Source organism: Phyllobates terribilis, unplaced genomic scaffold, assembly GCF_046119375.1.
Source record: "Phyllobates terribilis strain yellow unplaced genomic scaffold, ASM4611937v1 Scaffold_76__1_contigs__length_6945272, whole genome shotgun sequence".
Taxonomy (NCBI): domain Eukaryota; kingdom Metazoa; phylum Chordata; class Amphibia; order Anura; family Dendrobatidae; genus Phyllobates; species Phyllobates terribilis.
Window position 1 is genome coordinate 536,685 of NW_027362836.1, and position 22,863 is coordinate 559,547.

The following is a 22,863-nucleotide window of genomic DNA, read 5'->3' on the forward strand; positions in this document are numbered from 1 at the left end:
GGTGTGCGCCTGAACATCCAGATCTTCGACAACCAAACATTGCCCAAATCCTTGATTTTTTGCAGGATGGCCTGGACAAAGGTCGCAAACCGAGTACCCTCAAGGTCCAGGTGGCAGCATGAAGTTCATATTTTGACCAGAGCCTGCCTGAATATCATTGGGTGAAGAGATTCATTACAGTAGCCTCCCACTTTCATCCTAGAATGCTCAATCTAGTCACCTCGTGGGACTATAATATCGTCCATAAGAGGCTGACACTTCCACCATTTGAGCTCTTATTAATAAAAGAAGACAGACTGTTGTGGAAGAAAGCCTTAGTTGTAGCGATCACTACAGCCAGAAGGGTTAGTGAACTGCAGGCTCTCCTAATTAATGAGCCATACTTGAGAATCCTGGAAGACCGACTTATTTTTCGTCTCAACCCATCATTTCAACCTAAGGTAGTCTCAGAGTTCCACAAATCTCAAGAGATAATTCTTCCCTCATTGTGCCAAAATCCAGCAAACAAGAGGGAGGAAGAATTCCACACTCTGGACTTAAGAAGAGTGGTCTTTCATTACCTCCAAGAAACACAGATGTGGAGGAAAGACCAAAATCTGTTTATCCAACTTCATGGCCAAAATAAGGGGAAGAAGACTTCCAAAGCTACGATTGTCATATGGATCAAAAGACCGATTACTGAAGCATACCAGATTCAGAACCTCTTGCCTCCAAAGAAATTCACGGGTCACGCCACTAGAGCGGTTATCAGTCTCGTGGGTTGAGAAAGCCAGCGCTTTAATCGAGCAGGTCTGCAGAGCTGCTACCTGGTCCTCGATCCATATCTTCTCCAAACATTACAGACTTAACTTAGCGTCTGTTAGAGATTTGTCCTTTGGGAGAAAAGTTCTACGGGCTATTGTCCCTCCCTAGACGTTACTCTTTGGTATTCCTCAGGTGTGCTGTCATGGGGGGTTATTAGAAAAAATAGAATTAGACTTACTCCGTAATCCGGTTTCTAATAACCCACCATGACAGCATGGGTAATTCCCTCCCTTTGCTCAATTATTTCTTATATTTTCGAATCAAGTGATAATAAATATAATTTGAAGCATTCATATTCTTGTGGTCCTTTGTAATAAAACTGGAGGGAGGATGTGGGAGGCACTATTTGACTCATTGTGTTTCCTGTCCCTACTAGGGTCCAGTTACATCCTCCAGTGTGCAGTTGTGGTGGGTTATTAGAAACTGAATTACCGGTAAGTCTAATTCTACTTTTATCTGCCTCCAGATATGAGTTGCATGTTGAGAGCCGGAAAAGTAAGAGTTAAAAAAAATCTCTCCTGAAATCCCCTTCTCCTCTGGCATATGTATCTTGAGATTCATCTTTCCGCAAGGAAATTCTTTCAGACGATTCTGATTCAAATGATCTGGATGAATATTTTCTCCTGCACACATATAAGCTGTTAGATTTCATTATGGCAGTAAAAGGGAATGTGTCATGACAAAATGACCTATTGTTTAATGCGGACTTGTCAGTAGGCCAAAATTGGCTAGTGTTTGCTTGCATTTTATTCCAGTTCTTCTTTGCATTCTAGATTTTTATAAAAATGTTTAAAAATCCACCATACACAGACAAAGCGTCATGATATTGCCCAAATGGCAATCTCTGGCTACCACTGCATCCAAGTAAAAGGCTGAACTCCTCACATCATAGCCTATGAGAGTGATGGCGTGAGGTCAATGAAGAGGTCTTCACAAAGGAAAATCACACAGGTTATGCTGCTCGGGTTATGGTGTGAGGCGGCGTAATATATGGTAGCCAGACCCCGCTAGTCTTAATTCTAAGTACACTAACTGCTCGATATTACATTGATTTGGTCATGGATCCAGTGTTAAAGCCATTTCTCCCAGGAGCCATTTTTCAACAAGACAACACCAGACCGCATATTTCCCCTACTGTGAGCAGCGAGGCGTAAATGGCCTAACATGGCCTGCAGCGCCTCTCTGGTTTCCCATCAAGCACATCTGGAACATCATTAGTTACCAATTTGCACAGGGAGCTGCCAGAAGCGGATGTTGATGATTTTCCCAAATGCATCCAGTGTGGTAGAAAGTTCCTCAGACAGCCATTTAAAGGGGTTGTCCACTACTTTCACATTAATGCCCTATCTATAGGATAGGGCATCAATCTATAGGCTAGGGCAGGGGTCCTCAAACTACAGCCCGCAGGCCACATGCGGCCCGCGGAGGACTTTTATCCGGCCCACCGGGCTATGGGCGGAGGAGAGGTGAGCGGTGTCAGCACCCGCCCTTCCCCCCCCGCTTGCTCAGGGCCCCGGCAGGCGGATACTTACCTCTCCCCGTGCCTCTGCAGATCCGCTGTCTTCCTGCTCTGCGCTTCCTGTGACGTCTCAGGTCAGAGAGTGCGGTGACTTCTTTACACCGCGCCCTCCCGAGTGCCGTCACAGGCAGCACAGAGCGGGACGACGACGCCGCGACGCTGGAGTCCAGACCAGAGTAGAGCAGCGGCAGCGGCAGCAAGTGAGAAGTGATGTGAGTATTGGATTTTTTTTTTTTTTTTTTAATGTATGGAGGCATAGGTCATTATATGGGGGGGTGACATCCTGCAAGGGGTATAATATGGGGGGGTGACATCCTGCATGGGGCATGATATGGGGGTGACATCCTGCATGGGGCATTATATGGGGGGGTGACATGCTGCATGGGGCATTATATGGGGGGGTGACATGCTGCATGGGGCATTATAAAGACAGGGGAGTGATATCCTGCATGGGGCATTATATGGGGGGGGTGACATGCTGCATGGGGCATTATATGGGGGGTGACATGCTGCATGGGGCACTATATGGGGGGGTGACATGCTGCATGTGGCATTATATGGGGGGTGACATGCTGCATTTGGCATTATATGGGGGGGTGACATGCTGCATGGGGCATTATATGGGGGGGTGACATGCTGCATGGGGCATTATAAAGACAGGGGAGTGATATCCTGCATGGGGCATTATATGGGGGGTGACATCCTGCATGGGGCATTATATTGGGGGTGACATCCTGCATGGGGCATTATATGGGGGGTGACATCCTGCATGGGGCATTATATGGGGGGGAAAGGGACATCCTGCATGGGGCATTATATGGGGGGTGACATGCTGCATGGGGCATTATATGGGGGGTGACATGCTGCATGGGGCATTATAAAGACAGGGGAGTGATATCCTGCATGGGGCATTATATGGGGGGTGACATCCTGCATGGGGCATTATATTGGGGGTGACATCCTGCATGGGGCATTATATGGGGGGTGACATCCTGCATGGGGCATTATATGGGGGGAAAGGGACATCCTGCATGGGGCATTATATGGGGGGGAAAGGGACATCCTGCATGGGGCATTATATGGGGGGTGACATGCTGCATGGGGCATTATATGGGGGGTGACATGCTGCATGGGGCATTATAAAGACAGGGGAGTGATATCCTGCATGGGGCATTATATGGGGGGTGACATCCTGCATGGGGCATTATATTGGGGGTGACATCCTGCATGGGGCATTATATGGGGGGTGACATCCTGCATGGGGCATTATATGGGGGGAAAGGGACATCCTGCATGGGGCATAATATGGGGGGGTGACATGCTGCATGGGGCATAATATGGGGGGGTGATGTGCTGCATGGGGCATTATATGGGGGGAACAGCCTGCATGGGGCATTATAAGGGGTGGAACAGCCTGCATATGGCATTATAAGGGGGAAACAGCCTGCCTATTGGGAACATTTACCTGCCCATTGAGGACCTATGCTGCCTATTGGGGATATTTACCTGCCTATTGGGGACCTATGCTGCCTATTGGGTACATTTACCTGCCTATTGGGGACCTATGCTGCCTATTGGGGATATTTACCTGCCTATTGGGGACCTATGCTGCCTATTGGGGATATTTACCTGCCTATTGGGGACCTATGCTGCCTATTGGGTACATTTACCTGCCTATTGAGGACCTATGCTGCCTATTGGGGATATTTACCTGCCTATTGGGGACCTATGCTGCCTATTGGGTACATTTACCTGCCTATTGAGGACCTATGCTGCCTATTGGGGATATTTACCTGCCTATTGAGGACCTATGCTGCCTATTGGGTACATTTACCTGCCTATTGAGGACCTATGCTGCCTATTGGGTACATTTACCTGCCTATTGGGGACCTATACCTGCCTATTGGGGACCTATGCTGCCTATTGGGGATATTTACCTGCCTATTGAGGACCTATGCTGCCTATTGGGGATATTTACCTGCCTATTGAGGACCTATGCTGCCTATTGGGTACATTTACCTGCCTATTGAGAACCTATGCTGCCTATTGGGTACAGTTACCTACCTGTTGAAATACCGGTTGATTTAACTTTACTTGTTCTTCATTTTAAATATTGTATTTGTTCCTCTATTGTTTTTTTTTACTACAAAATAAGATATGTGCAGTGTGCATAGGAATTTGTTACATAGTTTTTTTTTTAAAAACTATATTCCGGCCCTCCAATGGTCTGAGGGACCGTGAACTGGCCCCCTGTTTAAAAAGTTTGAGGACCCCTGGGCTAGGGTATCAATGTATGATCGGCCGGGGTCCCGCACGCGGCACTCTCGCTGATCAGCAATTATTGGTGCCGGCAGCTGCCGGCCAGAAGTCCTTACCTGCGGAGCTTGGCTGTCAAGTTGTAGTGGCTGGCGCTTGTTACTGCACATCCGCCTTCCATTCAATTGAATGGGAGGCTGATGTGCAGTACCCCGCGGCGGCCACTACAGATGGACGGCCAAGCTCCGCGGGTAAGGACTTCTGGCCGACTGCCGCCGCTGGCACCGATAACAGCTGATCGGCAGGGGTGCCACCGTGGGCACCCCGGCTGATTATACATTGATGCCCTATTTATAGGATGGGGTATCAATGTGAAAGTAGTAGACAACTTCTTTAATAACCTCATTGACAGTGGCCAAGGGTTATAAGTGTGGGGATTTCTGCGCTTCGCGCTCATACTCGGTACTGAATAGATCACGATGTATTGAAATTTTGTTTCTATCCATCCTGTGATTTCTATAACTTTTTAGGACTTTTCCTTATTGGTGTAGTAATTTAAATGTTAAGGAGTAAATTTTTTTAAAAAAAAAAAAAATATTATTTTACAAGTGAGCTGTTCACTGTTTTCATAAGACATTTCTATAATTTCTTCTATGTTCCCATCATAAATCTACCACCCACCATGGACCAAACCTCCAGATTCCACTGACCACCAGAATAAATAATATATTCAGCTGCAAAACGGTCAGGAATGTGTCCATAGCGAGCCTTTGCAAAAGTAAAACCTTCCTGGCTCTCCTGTTCTGGCATCCACAAAAAGTGATTCTACAATATTTTGTTTTATGGGGCTTTTTTGTAGTTGCTTTTATAACTTTTTTAGAAGTGTTAACATCAGATTTTACATAAATATATTTGAAAAAGGAGTAAATCAAAGTAGTTAAAGTGGATCTACCACCAATATTCAAGATTACAATCTGAATACATTATCTTAGACTTTGAAAATGAAGTTTTTGTGTTGCAAATTATATCAATGAACTTTTTCTTGCATTTGGTGTTTTTTTCTGGTCCATTATCCTGGGCACATGCCACTTGTTTGCTTTCAGGTTTATGGTCGTGGTGCCAATTCAGCTCACTACAATTATAACTTTACATTGTGGCATCCTGCTCCCACCATCTTTATCCTGCTACTATACCTCCGTGTTATGTAAGGCCTTTCTCCATCTGTATCCACCCAATACATCTCGTGCTGCAGTAATATTTGCTATTCCCATTCCATCCTCTTGCTCCAGGTTCACCTTTCCATATGTGATGGGCTGGAGGCTCCTGACATGGAGCACGGTGTGGAGCTACTGCGGGGTAAGTACAGAGACTATGGAACATGGCCGATCTCTACATGATCTGTGATATGCGGGGACATTAGTGGAGGAGACTACACTGGGGTAAAGAGCAGTCGCTGATGATGTTAGCCCTATCCCAAGTACAACATGTGATTGATGATCTGCTGCATATTGGGGCAGTGACATTAGTCTGGGAAAGCCATATGACAGATGGACAGAACATCACTGTCACAATGGGAAACAATCGGCAGCGAGATCACGTGGCCCAACTCTCCGCAAAACAAAAAATCACATTAACTATTAATTCCTTGGCCATTTGTAACATTCACTACTGCTGTCCAAAACAGCAGAGAGAACAGCATATAAAGAAGACAGACACAATGAATGGAGTTTATTAATCTTTATTCTTATCTATTATGAAATTTAGTATAATTTAATCATCCAGTGCCATTTATAGGATTTACTGCATAAACAGGATGTGAACCAGAGGAAGGCAAAACAACCCCATGTGTGGGGAAAAATTCCTTCCTGACCCCAAGTGCTGGCGATCGGCTAATCCCTGGGTCACTGCAGTGTCAGCTCTGGATGGGCCCTATCACCGCTCTACATGGAAGATTTATACATATCTAATACATAGATTTCTATCTTATCTTTATACCTGGACTGTTTATAGCTTATGTCTAACTAAGGGCGCTGGTCGATTATCGGGAAGTGGCGTTTTTAGGAACAGTCATTGTGTAGTGTAAACAGGTGCGATCACCCGACAAACTAACAAAAGGTGATTAACACACAGTCACACATACATTCACACATATACACGCTGTGACACATCCACATATATGCTTACATATCTGCAGATACGCACGGCGACATTCATACATTCACTCCCATATCTCACACTGAGACACATACATACTTAAAGTCATACAAACGTATTAATCACACCCACAAAATACATCCATGTAGACTAGGGAGCACGCATATACACACATAATGATTCATTTACACACATTAACATAGATTGATACAAACGGACATATGGATGTTTTATTTTCATGTAAATACATATATATATTCACATATGTATATATAAAACAAGAAAAATGGAGGCAGCACACCAGGTGATAAAAGTGCTATTTATTAGCCCATAATGGCGACATTGGAATAAAGTGTTTTTCTATTCTGGTCATCATAATGCAATGTAAATAATACATGAGAAAGATGAAATATTACTTTACAGCTGTATATGACTAATCATGCCATAACTCACTCCATTGTATTGTGAAAACCGCGCCAATATCAGCGTCCTGCTACATTTAATGCGCAAGTCAGAAAGAAGAAAGGAAGGACATAAGCGGCATTTCATGCATGCGCAAAGATGCTATGAGGTTTCCAGCGCCATCTTGGTAAAGGAGAATCAAACCCTCATCTGCGCATGCGTCAGAGTGTCCTGAAGTTACGGCAGTATAGCCGGCTGACCAATGATACAAGACAGAAAGCCTGCATGCACCCTAAAATGCCGGATCACACCAGCTGCATTTTGGCCAAGGGATTTGAATTAAAATGTGCCAGAAAAGTAACATTAAATCATTAAAGAGAAAATATAATATGCAAGGAGGACTTTATACATATTCATTTAATATCCCCAAAAATGGCACAGGACTTAATCCTAAAAGAAACCCCCCCAGACGCAGGGACTCGACCATAATATACGAGTACACCGAAGCTACTCAATAAGCACCTGAGCATGCTTAGTTAAAGGGTTAAACTAGCACGCTCGCTCATCACTATTCCTCATTGATGATTAATGTTACTTTTCTGGCACATATTAATTCACATCCCTTGTCCAAAATGGAGCTGGTGCGATCCCGCACTTTAGGGCGCATGCAGGCTTTCTGTCTTGATGCCGATATTGGCGCTGTTTTCAAAATACAATGGGGTGATCATGGCTTGATTAGTCATATACAGCTGTTTCTTAATTTATATTTAATCTTTTTCATGTATTATTTACATTGTTTTTCTATTCTGGTCATCATAATACACTTTATTCCAATGTCATCATTATGAATTGTCATTCACTGTATGTATATCTTACTATATATGATGGGATATGCTCTTTCTTGTGTAATTATTGTTAAACACTTTTTGTAATTGATGTTCTCCATAAGGTATGCACATGCACTTCTGTACTGCTTGAGAAAGGTTCTCACTAAGAACCAAAACGTCACCATTATGGGCTAATAAATAGCACTTTTTTCACTTTTTCATCTGGTGCGCTGCCTCCATTTTTCTTGTTCTCTTTAAGTCTTGATCTTTACCTGATAAGCTTGGCACCCTGATGTTTTGTTAGTGTTGATATATATATGTCTATATAAACACACACACACACAGTGCTCGGCGTAACATACACACACACACACATATACAGTGCTCGGCGTAACATACACACACACACACACACACAGTGCTTGGCGTAACATACACACACACAGTGCTCGGCGTAACATACACACACACATACACACACATATACAGTGCTCGGCGTAACATACATACACACACACACATATACAGTGCTCGGCGTAACATACATACACACACACACACATATACAGTGCTCGGCGTAACATACATACACACACACATATACAGTGCTCGGCGTAACATACACACACACATATACAGTGCTCGGCGTAACATACATACACACACACACATATACAGTGCTCGGCGTAACATACATACACACACACACACATATACAGTGCTCGGCGTAACATACATACACACACACATATACAGTGCTCGGCGTAACATACATACACACACACATATACAGTGCTCGGCGTAACATACATACACACACACATATACAGTGCTCGGCGTAACATACATACACACACACACACACATATACAAGTGCTCGGCGTAACATACATACATACATACACACACACATATACAGTACTCGGCTTAACATACATACATACATACACACACACATATACAGTTCTCGGCGTAACATACATACACACATACACACACACATATACAGTGCTCGGCGTAACATACATACATACACACACACATATACAGTACTCGGCGTAACATACATACACACATATACAGTGCTCTGCGTAACATACATACACACACACACATATACAGTGCTCGGTGTAACATACATACATACATATACAGTGCTCGGCGTAACATACATACACACACACATATACAGTGCTCGACGTAACATACACACACATACATATACAGTGCTCGGCGTAACATACATACACACACACATATACAGTGCTCTGTGTAACATACATACACACACACATATACAGTGCTCGGCGTAACATACATACACACACATATACAGTGCTCGGCGTAACATACATACACACACACATACAGTGCTCTGTGTTACATACATACACACACACATATACAGTGCTCGGCGTAACATACATACACACACACATATACAGTGCTCTATGTAACATACATACACACACATATACAGTGCTCTGTGTAACATACATACACACACATATACAGTGCTCTGTGTAACATACATACACACACATATACAGTGCTCTGTGTAACATACATACACACACATATGCAGTGCTCGGCGTTACATACACACACACACATATGCAGTGCTCGGCGTAACATACATACACACACACATATACAGTGCTCGGCGTAACATACATACACACACACATATACAGTGCTCTGTGTAACATACATACACACACATATACAGTGCTCTGTGTAACATACATACACACACATATACAGTGCTCTGTGTAACATACATACACACACACCATATACAGTGCTCGGTGTAACATACATACACACACACATATGCAGTGCTCGGCGTAACATACACACACACCATATACAGTGCTCGGCGTAACATACATACACACACACACATATACAGTGCTTGGCGTAACATACATACACACACACATACAGTGCTCGGCGTAACATACATACACACACACATATACAGTGCTCGGCGTAACATACATACACACACACATATACAGTGCTCGGCATAACATACATACACACACACATATACAGTGCTCTGTGTAACATACATACACACACACATATACAGTGCTCTGTGTAACATACATATTCACACACATATACAGTGCTCGGCGTAACATACACACACACACCATATACAGTGCTCGGCGTAACATACATACACACACACATATACAGTGCTCGGCGTAACATACATACACACACACATACAGTGCTCTGCGTAACATACATACACACACACATATACAGTGCTCGGCGTAACATACATACACACACACATATACAGTGCTCGGCGTAACATACATACACACACACATATACAGTGCTCGGCGTAACATACATACACACACACATACAGTGCTCGGCGTAACATACATACACACACACATATACAGTGCTCGGCGTAACATACATACACACACACACATACAGTGCTCAGCGTAACATACATACACACACATATACAGTGCTCGGCGTAACATACATACGCACACACATATACAGTGCTCGGCGTAACATACATACACACACACATATACAGTGCTCGGCGTAACATACATACATACATACATACACACACACATATACAGTGCTCGGCGTAACATACATACACACACACACACACTCGGCGTAACATACATGCACACACACACACACACATACAGTGCTCGGCGTAACATACATACACACACACATATACAGTGCTCGGCGTAACATACATACACACACACATATACAGTGCTCGGCGTAACATACATACACACACACATATACAGTGCTCGGCGTAACATACATACACACACACACACACATATACAAGTGCTCGGCGTAACATACATACATACATACACACACACATATACAGTACTCGGCTTAACATACATACATACATACACACACACATATACAGTACTCGGCGTAACATACATACATACATACACACACACATATACAGTGCTCGGCGTAACATACATACATACACACACACATATACAGTACTCGGCGTAACATACATACACACATATACAGTGCTCTGCGTAACATACATACACGCACACACATATACAGTGCTCGGTGTAACATACATACATACATATACAGTGCTCGGCGTAACATACATACACACACACATATACAGTGCTCGGCGTAACATACACACACATACATATACAGTGCTCGGCGTAACATACATACACACACATATACAGTGCTCTGTGTAACATACATACACACACACATATACAGTGCTCGGCGTAACATACATACACACACATATACAGTGCTCGGCGTAACATACATACAGACACACATACAGTGCTCTGTGTTACATACATACACACACACATATACAGTGCTCGGCGTAACATACATACACACACACATATACAGTGCTCTATGTAACATACATACACACACATATACAGTGCTCTGTGTAACATACATACACACACATATACAGTGCTCTGTGTAACATACATACACACACATATACAGTGCTCTGTGTAACATACATACACACACATATACAGTGCTCTGTGTAACATACATACACACACATATGCAGTGCTCGGCGTTACATACACACACACACATATGCAGTGCTCGGCGTAACATACATACACACACACATATACAGTGCTCGGCGTAACATACATACACACACACATATACAGTGCTCTGTGTAACATACATACACACACATATACAGTGCTCTGTGTAACATACATACACACACATATACAGTGCTCTGTGTAACATACATACACACACACATATACAGTGCTCTGTGTAACATACATACACACACACATATGCAGTGCTCGGCGTAACATACACACACACCATATACAGTGCTCGGCGTAACATACATACACACATATACAGTGCTTGGCGTAACATACATACACACACACATACAGTGCTCGGCGTAACATACATACACACACACACATATACAGTGCTCGGCGTAACATACATACACACACACATATACAGTGCTCGGTATAACATACATACACACACACATATACATTGCTCTGTGTAACATACATACACACACACATATACAGTGCTCTGTGTAACATACATATTCACACACATATACAGTGCTCGGCGTAACATACACACACACCATATACAGTGCTCGGCGTAACATACATACACACACACATATACAGTGCTCGGCGTAACATACATACACACACACATACAGTGCTCGGCGTAACATACATACACACACACATATACAGTGCTCGGCGTAACATACATACACACACACATATACAGTGCTCGGCGTAACATACATACACACACACATATACAGTGCTCGGCGTAACATACATACACACACACATACAGTGCTCGGCGTAACATACATACACACACACATATACAGTGCTCGGCGTAACATACATACACACACACACATACAGTGCTCAGCGTAACATACATACACACACATATACAGTGCTCGGCGTAACATACATACACACACACATATACAGTGCTCGGCGTAACATACATACACACACACATATACAGTGCTCGGCGTAACATACATACATACATACATATACACACACATATACAGTGCTTGGCGTAACATACATACACACACACACACACTCGGCGTAACATACATGCACACACACACACACACATACAGTGCTCTGTGTAACATACATACACACACACACACACAGTGCTCGGCGTAACATACATACACACACACATATACAGTGCTCGGCGTAACATACATACACACACACATATACAGTGCTCGGCGTAACATACATACATACATACATACACACACACATAAACAGTGCTCGGCGTAACATACATACACACACACACTCGGCGTAACATACATACATACATACATACACACACACATATACAGTGCTCGGCGTAACATACATACACACACACACACACTCGGCGTAACATACATGCACACACACACACACACATACAGTGCTCGGCGTAACATACATACACACACACATATACAGTGCTCGGCGTAACATACATACACACACACATATACAGTGCTCGGCGTAACATACATACACACACACATATACAGTGCTCGGCGTAACATACATACACACACACACACACACATATACAAGTGCTCGGTGTAACATACATACATACATACACATATACAGTACTCGGCTTAACATACATACATACATACACACACACATATACAGTACTCGGCGTAACATACATACATACATACACACACACATATACAGTGCTCGGCGTAACATACATACATACACACACACATATACAGTACTCGGCGTAACATACATACACACATATACAGTGCTCTGCGTAACATACATACACACACACACATATACAGTGCTCGGTGTAACATACATACATACATATACAGTGCTCGGCATAACATACATACACACACACATATACAGTGCTCGGCGTAACATACACACACATACATATACAGTGCTCGGCCTAACATACATACACACACATATATACAGTGCTCTGTGTAACATACATACACACACACATATACAGTGCTCGGCGTAACATACATACACACACATATACAGTGCTCGGCGTAACATACATACACACACACATACAGTGCTCTGTGTTACATACATACACACATACATATACAGTGCTCTGTGTAACATACATACACACACACATATACAGTGCTCTGTGTAACATACATACACACACATATGCAGTGCTCGGCGTTACATACACACACACATATGCAGTGCTCGGCGTAACATACATACACACACACATATACAGTGCTCGGCGTAACATACATACACACACACATATACAGTGCTCTGTGTAACATACATACACACACATATACAGTGCTCTGTGTAACATACATACACACACATATACAGTGCTCTGTGTAACATACATACACACACACATATACAGTGCTCTGTGTAACATACATACACACACACATATGCAGTGCTCGGCGTAACATACACACACACCATATACAGTGCTCGGCGTAACATACATACACACATATACAGTGCTTGGCGTAACATACATACACACACACATACAGTGCTCGGCGTAACATACATACACACACACATATACAGTGCTCGGCGTAACATACATACACACACACATATACAGTGCTCGGCATAACATACATACACACACACATATACAGTGCTCTGTGTAACATACATACACACACACATATACAGTGCTCTGTGTAACATACATATTCACACACATATACAGTGCTCGGCGTAACATACACACACACCATATACAGTGCTCGGCGTAACATACATACACACACACATATACAGTGCTCGGCGTAACATACATACACACACACATACAGTGCTCGGCGTAACATACATACACACACACATATACAGTGCTCGGCGTAACATACATACACACACACATATACAGTGCTCGGCGTAACATACATACACACACACATATACAGTGCTCGGCCTAACATACATACACACACACATACAGTGCTCGGCGTAACATACATACACACACACATATACAGTGCTCGGCGTAACATACATACACACACACACACATACAGTGCTCAGCGTAACATACATACACACACATATACAGTGCTCGGCGTAACATACATACACACACACATATACAGTGCTCGGCGTAACATACATACACACACACATATACAGTGCTCGGCGTAACATACATACATACATACATACACACACACATATACAGTGCTCGGCGTAACATACATACACACACACACACACTCGGCGTAACATACATGCACACACACACACACACATACAGTGCTCTGTGTAACATACATACACACACACACACACACACACACAGTGCTCGGCGTAACATACATACACACACACATATACAGTGCTCGGCGTAACATACATACACACACACATATACAGTGCTCGGCGTAACATACATACATACATACATACACACACACATAAACAGTGCTCGGCGTAACATACATACACACACACACTCGGCGTAACATACATGCACACACACACACACACATACAGTGCTCTGTGTAACATACATACACACACACACACAGTGCTCGGCGTAACATACATACACACACACAATCAGCGTAACATACACACACACACACAATCAGCGTAACATACACACACAATCAGCGTAACATACATACACACACACCATATACAGTGCTTGCCGTAACATACATACACACACACGTAAATGAGTACACAAGCTTTGAAAAATAAGATTTTAATCAAGGTCTCACTTAATACAAGAACAGTCTCCAATTTTTACAAGGCTGATTTTCATATAACATTTTATTAACCCATAGCATGAAAGTAAGGTTAATCATATAACCTTCATTACAAAATCTTCAGTTTTATTCAAATTAGTTGATGCAAAAATGAATATACCCACATCAAAATGCTACATCTAGTATTTTGTATGACTGCTATGATATTTTAAGAACAACACCAAGTCTTCTAGGCATGAAATGAACAAGTCGGCGACATAGTGTAACATCTAACTTTCATACCATTCTTCAAAATGTACCTCTTATATAGCCTGGACACTGGATGGAGAGTGATGCTCAACTTGTCTCTTCAGAATTCCCCATAGGTGTTTCATTGGGTTCAGATCAGGAGACACTTGTCCACTGAATCACGTTCACCCTGTTCTTTTTCAAAAATGCAACAGATGTGTGTTTTGGATTGTCATGTTGGAAAAGAGCGCATCTACCAAAGGCACGGAGTGAGGGTAGCATCTTCTCTTTCAATATAGATAGTATATCTACTGTGTAGTGGCAGTACATCTGTGAATTTATAATACCCTGCACGAACTGTGATTCCACTACACCAGCAGAACCCATGTCATCCCACATAAAGAGCCTGCCACCACCATGTTTCACTTTAGTCTCCAGGCATTTTTATAAATACTTTTTTTCTAAATGCATGGTGCCTACAGTGAAACATAGTGGCAGCAGTGCCCTTATGTGGAGTTATATGAGTGCTGCTGGTGTCGGTGAGCTACAATTCATTGAGGGTATCCTAAATTTACAGATCTACTGCTCTATATTGATAGAGAATATGCTACCATCACCCCGTGTCCTTGGTAGATGTGTAAATTAGCAACATGATAATGATCAAAAACACACATTTAAGGTTATTGTTGCATTTCTGAAGAAGAACAGGGTGAACGTGATTCAGAGGCCAAGTATGTCTCCTGATCTGAACCCAACCGAAGACCTATAGGGAATTCTGAAGAGACAAGTTGAGCATTACAGGCATCCAGGCTATAAAAAGAGGTCATTGATGAAGAATGAAATAAGATAGATGGTGGAATACGTCGCCATCTTCTTCATCCCATGCCTTGAAGACTTGTTGCGATTCTTAAAAATCATGGTCATACAAATATTAGATGTAGCAGTTTTTTGCATGCGGTGTATTCATTTTTGCATCATTTAATTTGAGTAGAACTGAAGATTTTGTAATGAAAGTTGTATTATTAACCTTACTTTTATGCTATCAAAGTCAGTCTTGTAAAAATGTTGGAAATTAGTCTTGTATTCAATGAGACATTGATGAAAATCTAACTTTTCAAAGGGGGTGTACTCATTTATGCCAAATCCTATGTGTATATGTATATGTTTCTTACATATACTTAGCTTTCTTATATATACTTCTACTTATCATTTTTGTACCTATACTTATCTTTTTTTACTTATCCTTACTTACCTATACTTAATCTTTCATAACTATATTTATTATTTTTTTCCTACACTTATTTTTACTTGCCTATATTTACTTATACTTTCTTACCAATACTTACTTATACTTATTCTAGCTTGCCTATACTTATTATTTTATTTTAGGAAAATGTTTATTGAATGCTAAACATACTTATCCTTATCTATAAGTATTCTTTTTATTTTTTAAATTTTAAGTATACTTATTTATCTGTACTTATCCTTTCCCACCTATATACACTGCTCAAAAAATAAAGGGAACACTTAAACAACAGAATATAACTCCAAGTAAATCAAACTTCTGTGAAATCAAACTGTCCACTTAGGAAGCAACACTGATTGACTATCAATTTCACATGCTGTTGTGCAAATGGAATAGACAAAAGATGGAAATTATTGGCAATTATCAAGACACCCTCAATAAAGGAGTGGTTCTGCCGGTGGGGACCACAGACCACATCTCAGTACCAATGCTTTCTGGCTGATGGTTTGGTCACTTTTGAATGTCGGTTGTGCTTTCACACTTGTGGTAGCATGAGATGGGGACCACAGACCACATCTCAGTACCAATGCTTTCTGGCTGATGGTTTGGTCACTTTTGAACGTTGGTTGTGCTTTCACGCTCGTGGTAGCATGAGACGGACTCTACAACCCACAGAAGTTGCTCAGGTAGTGCAGCTCATCCAGGATAGCACATCAATGCGAGCTGTGGCAAGAAGGTTTGCTGTGTCTGCCAGCATAGTGTCCAGAGGCTGGATATGTTACCAGGAGACAGGCCAGTACACCAGGAGACATGGAGGGGGCCGTAGGAGGGCAACAACCCAGCTGCAGGACCGCTACCTCTGCCTTTGTGCAAGGAGGAACAGGAGGAGCACTGCCAGAGTCCTGCAAAATGATCTCCAGCAGGCCAAAAATGTGCGGGTGTCTGCACAAACTGTTAGAAACCGACTCCATGAGGGTAGTATGAGGGTCCGACATCCATAGATGGGGGTTGTGCTCACAGCCCAACACCGTGCAGGACGTTTGGCATTTACCACAGAACACCAGGATTGGCAAAGTCGCCACTGGCGCCCTGTGCTCTTCACAGATGAAAGCAGGTTCACACTGAGCACATGTGACAGACCTGACAGAGTCTGGAGATGCTGTGGAGAGTGATCTGCTGCCTGCAACATCCTACAGCATGAATGATTTGGCAGTGGGTCAGTAATGGTGTGGTGAGGTCTGGCATTGTCCTGCATAAGGAGGAACCCAGGGACAACCGCACCAGCATATGGTCTCACAAGGGGTCTGAGGATCTCATCTCAGTACCTAATAACAGTCAGGCTACCTCTGGCGAGCACATGGAGGGCTGTGCAGCCCTCAAAAGAAATGCCACCCCACACCATTACTGACCCACTGCCAAACCGGTCATGTTGAAGGATGTTGCAGGCAGCAGATCGCTCTCTACGGTGTCTCCAAACTGTGTCACGTCTGTCACACATGCTCAGTGTGAACATGCTTTCATCTATGTAGAGCACAGGGCGCCAGTGGTGACTTTGCCAATCCTGGTGTTCTGTGGCAAATGCCAAGCATCCTGCATGGTGTAGGGCTGTGAGCAAAATCCCCATCTGTGGACATCGGGCCATCATACCACCCTCATGGAGTCGGTTTCTAACCGTTTGTGCAGACACATGCACATTTGTGGCCTGCTGGAGGTCATTTTTCAGGGCTCTGGCAGTGTTCCTCCTGTTCCTCCTTGCACAAATGTGGAGGTAGTGGTCCTGCTGCTGGGTTGTTGCCCTCCTATGGCCTTCTCCACATCTCCTGGTGTACTGGCCTGTCTCCTGGTAGCGTCTCCAGCCTCTGGACACTACGCTGACAGACACAGCAAACCTTCTTGCCACAGCTCGCATTGATGTGCTATCTTAGATGAGCTGCACTACCTGAGCAGCTTCTGTGGGTTGTAGAGTCTGTCTCATGCTAACACGAGTGTGAAAACACAACCAACATTCCAAAGTGATCAAAACATCAGCCAGAAAGCATTGGTACTGAGATGTGGTCTGTGGTCCCCACCTGCAGAACCACTCCTTTATTGAGGGTATCTTGATAATTGCCAATTTCCATGTATTGTCTATTCCATTTGCACAGCAGCATGTGAAATTGATTTTCAATCAGTGCTGCTTCCTAAGTGGACAGTTTGATTTCACAGAAGTTTGATTTACTTGGAGCTATATTCTGTTGTTTAAGTGTTCCCTTTATGCTTTTGAGCAGTGTACTTACCTATATTTCTACTTTTTTCCTATAGTTATCCTCTCCTACCTACAGTTATCCTTACCTAGCTATACTTATCCTTAACCACACTTAAACTTTTTTTCTTATTTTTATTGAATTGAAATATATTTAGCCTTTATTACTTATTCTTATCTTTTTTACTTCTACTTATTTTTTTAAATATACTTATTGTTTCTTACCTATATTTATCTATAGTTATGCTTTTTTATCAATACTTATCCTTCCCTACCTATACTTATATATTTTTTTATTTTTTATATTTTTTTTTACATCTACTTATCGTTTCTTACCTATCCTTATCCTTATCCTTTCTTATTTATACTTATCTGAATAGAGTATTTATGAAGGAGGCAATCCTGGCCCTTCCTCTTCTCATCATCCTTCTTGCATTAATGCGGGGCCAGGCGCAGCAAGTTATTTCCTCCTCTGTACTTTGGCTGCCTTTTTCTTGGACTGGTTCTTCTTCCTCTGTAGAAGTGATGTCTTCTTCTGGAATATTCTCAGTCTCTGGTTCCTATAAGCACAATGAAGTAAAGCTAAATATTGTGGCCCTGATTCATCATATGCATTTTTAAGTTCCTTTCCTTTTTTTGTCTTGTGATATTAGTTGCGTTTTTGGGTGTCAAATTTATCAAATCGGTGCACCAGATTCATGAATCTGGCATTAAGTAAAAAATGGTCTTTCTCTGTCTTGAACTAGTTTTTGTAAATTTTGGCACCAAAAGTTTCAAAAATTGCCCCTAATACTGGCTTACTGAAAAATGCAGCCGGGTTGGACTGGAGTAAACTTGTGGTAAATTTTGAAAAGGTTTCAATTGATGAATCAGGATAAAATATCTGGAATTGCTAGACTCCATCCACAAAGCAGAAAACAAAATAAAAAAACCGGCAAGCACATATAGTATAGACTTAGAAAAGGCGCAAATAAAATAATGAAATAGGTGGAAACAAAAAAGGCGCTCAACACACAAAACTAGACAAAAAATCTGGTGCAAAGGCAATGATGAATCAGGGCCTGTGACCCGGAGCCGTTCCCTATGTGTAATAATCAGAGAAGCTTAAAAGTGCATCGGCTGAAAGATGGGGGTGATACTGATATATAATCAACTGTGTATCTGAATCAATGCTGAGCATAGTGATGGGGATCTGTATATAACTACTATAACCAAAGAGCTTGACGATTCCAGTTTTTTTCCTCTACATGATGCTAATGTAAATCATGTCCTTTCAGTTCAGTATGAAGATAAACCCTGGATCATCACCACCATCACTTACCTCATCCTCTGGGATCCTAATGCCATCATCCAGCTTCATGTAGATGGGCTGCAATACAACAGGTAAGAATTCGTTAGTATTTATTTTTTTTAATATTATAAAGGAGTTGTGTAGCCCTGGTGGAATTTTCATAAAGAATTGTACCCTAACACACTGTCGGGATTCGGCTTCGCCTGTCGGTGTCAGCAGTTGTTTTATGATCAAAAGTATGCAATTTGCATACAAGTTGTCATGTCAGTAGCACATTACATACTGCTTGCATTCTGTCGTAAATTACACCAGGGCTGAACAACCCCTTTGATTTCAGTCATTTTATACATTCCTCATATTATTGCATACTAGGATTTGTAGATCCTTAGAGATGCCTGCAGGGCCATAGTTAAGGGAGCACTTATATAAACCATGGTGGCAATGAGTCTCTTACCCCGTCATTGTCGTCATAACCATCCACATCTTGATCCTTATAGAAGAAAAGAGGAAAATTACAAATTGTATTGGGAAAACACCTCCTGACGAAACTGCAGCAGCGATGAAACGCACGTCGAGGTAGCAAGTGAGCCCACCATCTAAGACTACATCCAATGTCTACAGGTAATATACTTTTCTAATTATACCATTGAGACACCTATAGACCATATCAAATATACCTCTATCATTTACTACTTCAATAAGACCTATCAAATTGTATTATTAGGTAGTCTCCCACATTCACTTTACTGTTTTCCATCTTATACCTTAGACTTAGGGGCAAAAAAATATTGTAGTCCGGCTCACTGGTCTCTTAAAATCCTTTGTACTAAGCTATGTCCTATTTCTATGTATATGTGAAAATCTATGTTATCATTCCTTTAAAAAATACTCTTTTTGATATAATAAATTTCTGAAATGTAAATTACTCTGATCCAGTGCTCCTCTATCTTTTTCCGTAATTGGTGATGTATTGGGAAAATGTTTGGGTGCTCTCAGATCTGCACTATGATATTATTGGTGTTTTTCTCTGTGTATTCGTGTTTTTTCTATATTCTAGTTTTGATGCAGTTGTTTTATGCTTCATATAACAAAAATTGAAGACACACAAATATATATGATTTTGTGCCCTTTTAATCAGTTGCTTAATACGCTGCTAGTCACACAATTTTGCTTTTTTTCTGAATATTACTTTGTGTACATGTCTCACAGAGCGGAGTGAATTATAATGATTTAACTCTCATTAACTGTCCAAATATACAATATTTCCGCTGACTGACTTGAACACAGCAGATCTGACACTACTCGCGGCCCTCACACTTATTCTCCTGTGATTTTGTGTGTTTTTTCTCCTTGTGTGTGATTGGTAGCAGTATATATTGCACTGTGACTTTAGTTACGGTGAACCTTGACTAAGAACAATTTGTTTGTGTGAAACGCGCTAGTGAAAGTTTCTATGGTGCAGTTGGAATACACTTTAATAATATGATCTGCTCATATCGCTTACGTAGTATTCCGTCATCTGTAGCACAGAGTCTCTCATCTGTTGCAATGAGAAAAAAAAAAACATTATTAGTATCTTATCTGTGTTCTAGTAACAGATCTAAAAAACTCGACTCATGTGGCTTCTGTTACAAACATTTTTATCAATAGCCAAATCAGATCATCCTTTATACAGCTCTGGTAAAAATTAAGAGACCACTGCAAAATTTTCATTTTCTCTGATTTTTCTCTTTATAGGTCTATTTTTGAGTAAAATGTACATTGTTGTTTTATTCTATAAACTACTGACAACTTGTCTCCGAAATTCAAAGCTAAAAATTTTTAATTTATTTGCAGCAAATGAGAAATCGTCAAAATAATAAAAAAGAAACAGAGAACCAGAGAACCAGTGCTGTCAGACCTCAAATACTGCAAAGAAAACAAGTTCTTATTCATTTAGAAACAACAATACTCCTGTTTTAACTCAGGAAGAGTTCAGAAATCAATATTTGGTGGTATAACCATGATTTTTAATCCCAGCTTTCATGCGTCTTGGCTGCTTTCCACCAGTCTTTCACGCTGCTTTTGGGTGACCTTATGCCACTCCTGGCAGAAAAATTTAAGCAGTTCTTCTTTGATGGCTTGTGACTATCCATCTTCCTCTTGATTACATTAGAGGTTTTCAATGGGGTTCAGGTCTGGAGACTGGGTTGGCCATGACAGGGTCTTGATGTGGTGCTCCTTCATCCACACATTAATTGACCAAGTTGTGTGGCATGGGGCATTGTGCTGCTGGAAAAACCAGTCTTCCGAGTAGGGGAACATTGTCTGAGCAGAAGGAAGCAAGTGGTTTTTCAAGGATAACCTTGTATGCGGCTTGATTCATACATCCTTCGCAAAGATTAACCTGCCCAATTCCAGCCTTGCTGGAACATCCCCAGATCATCACCAATTCTCCACCAAATTTCACAGTGGGTGCAAGACACTGTGGCTTGTATGCCTCTCCAGTTCTCCGTCTAACCATTAGATGACCAGGTGTTGGGCAAAGCTGAAAATTAGACTCATCAGAGAAGATTACCTTACTCCAGTCCTCTAGT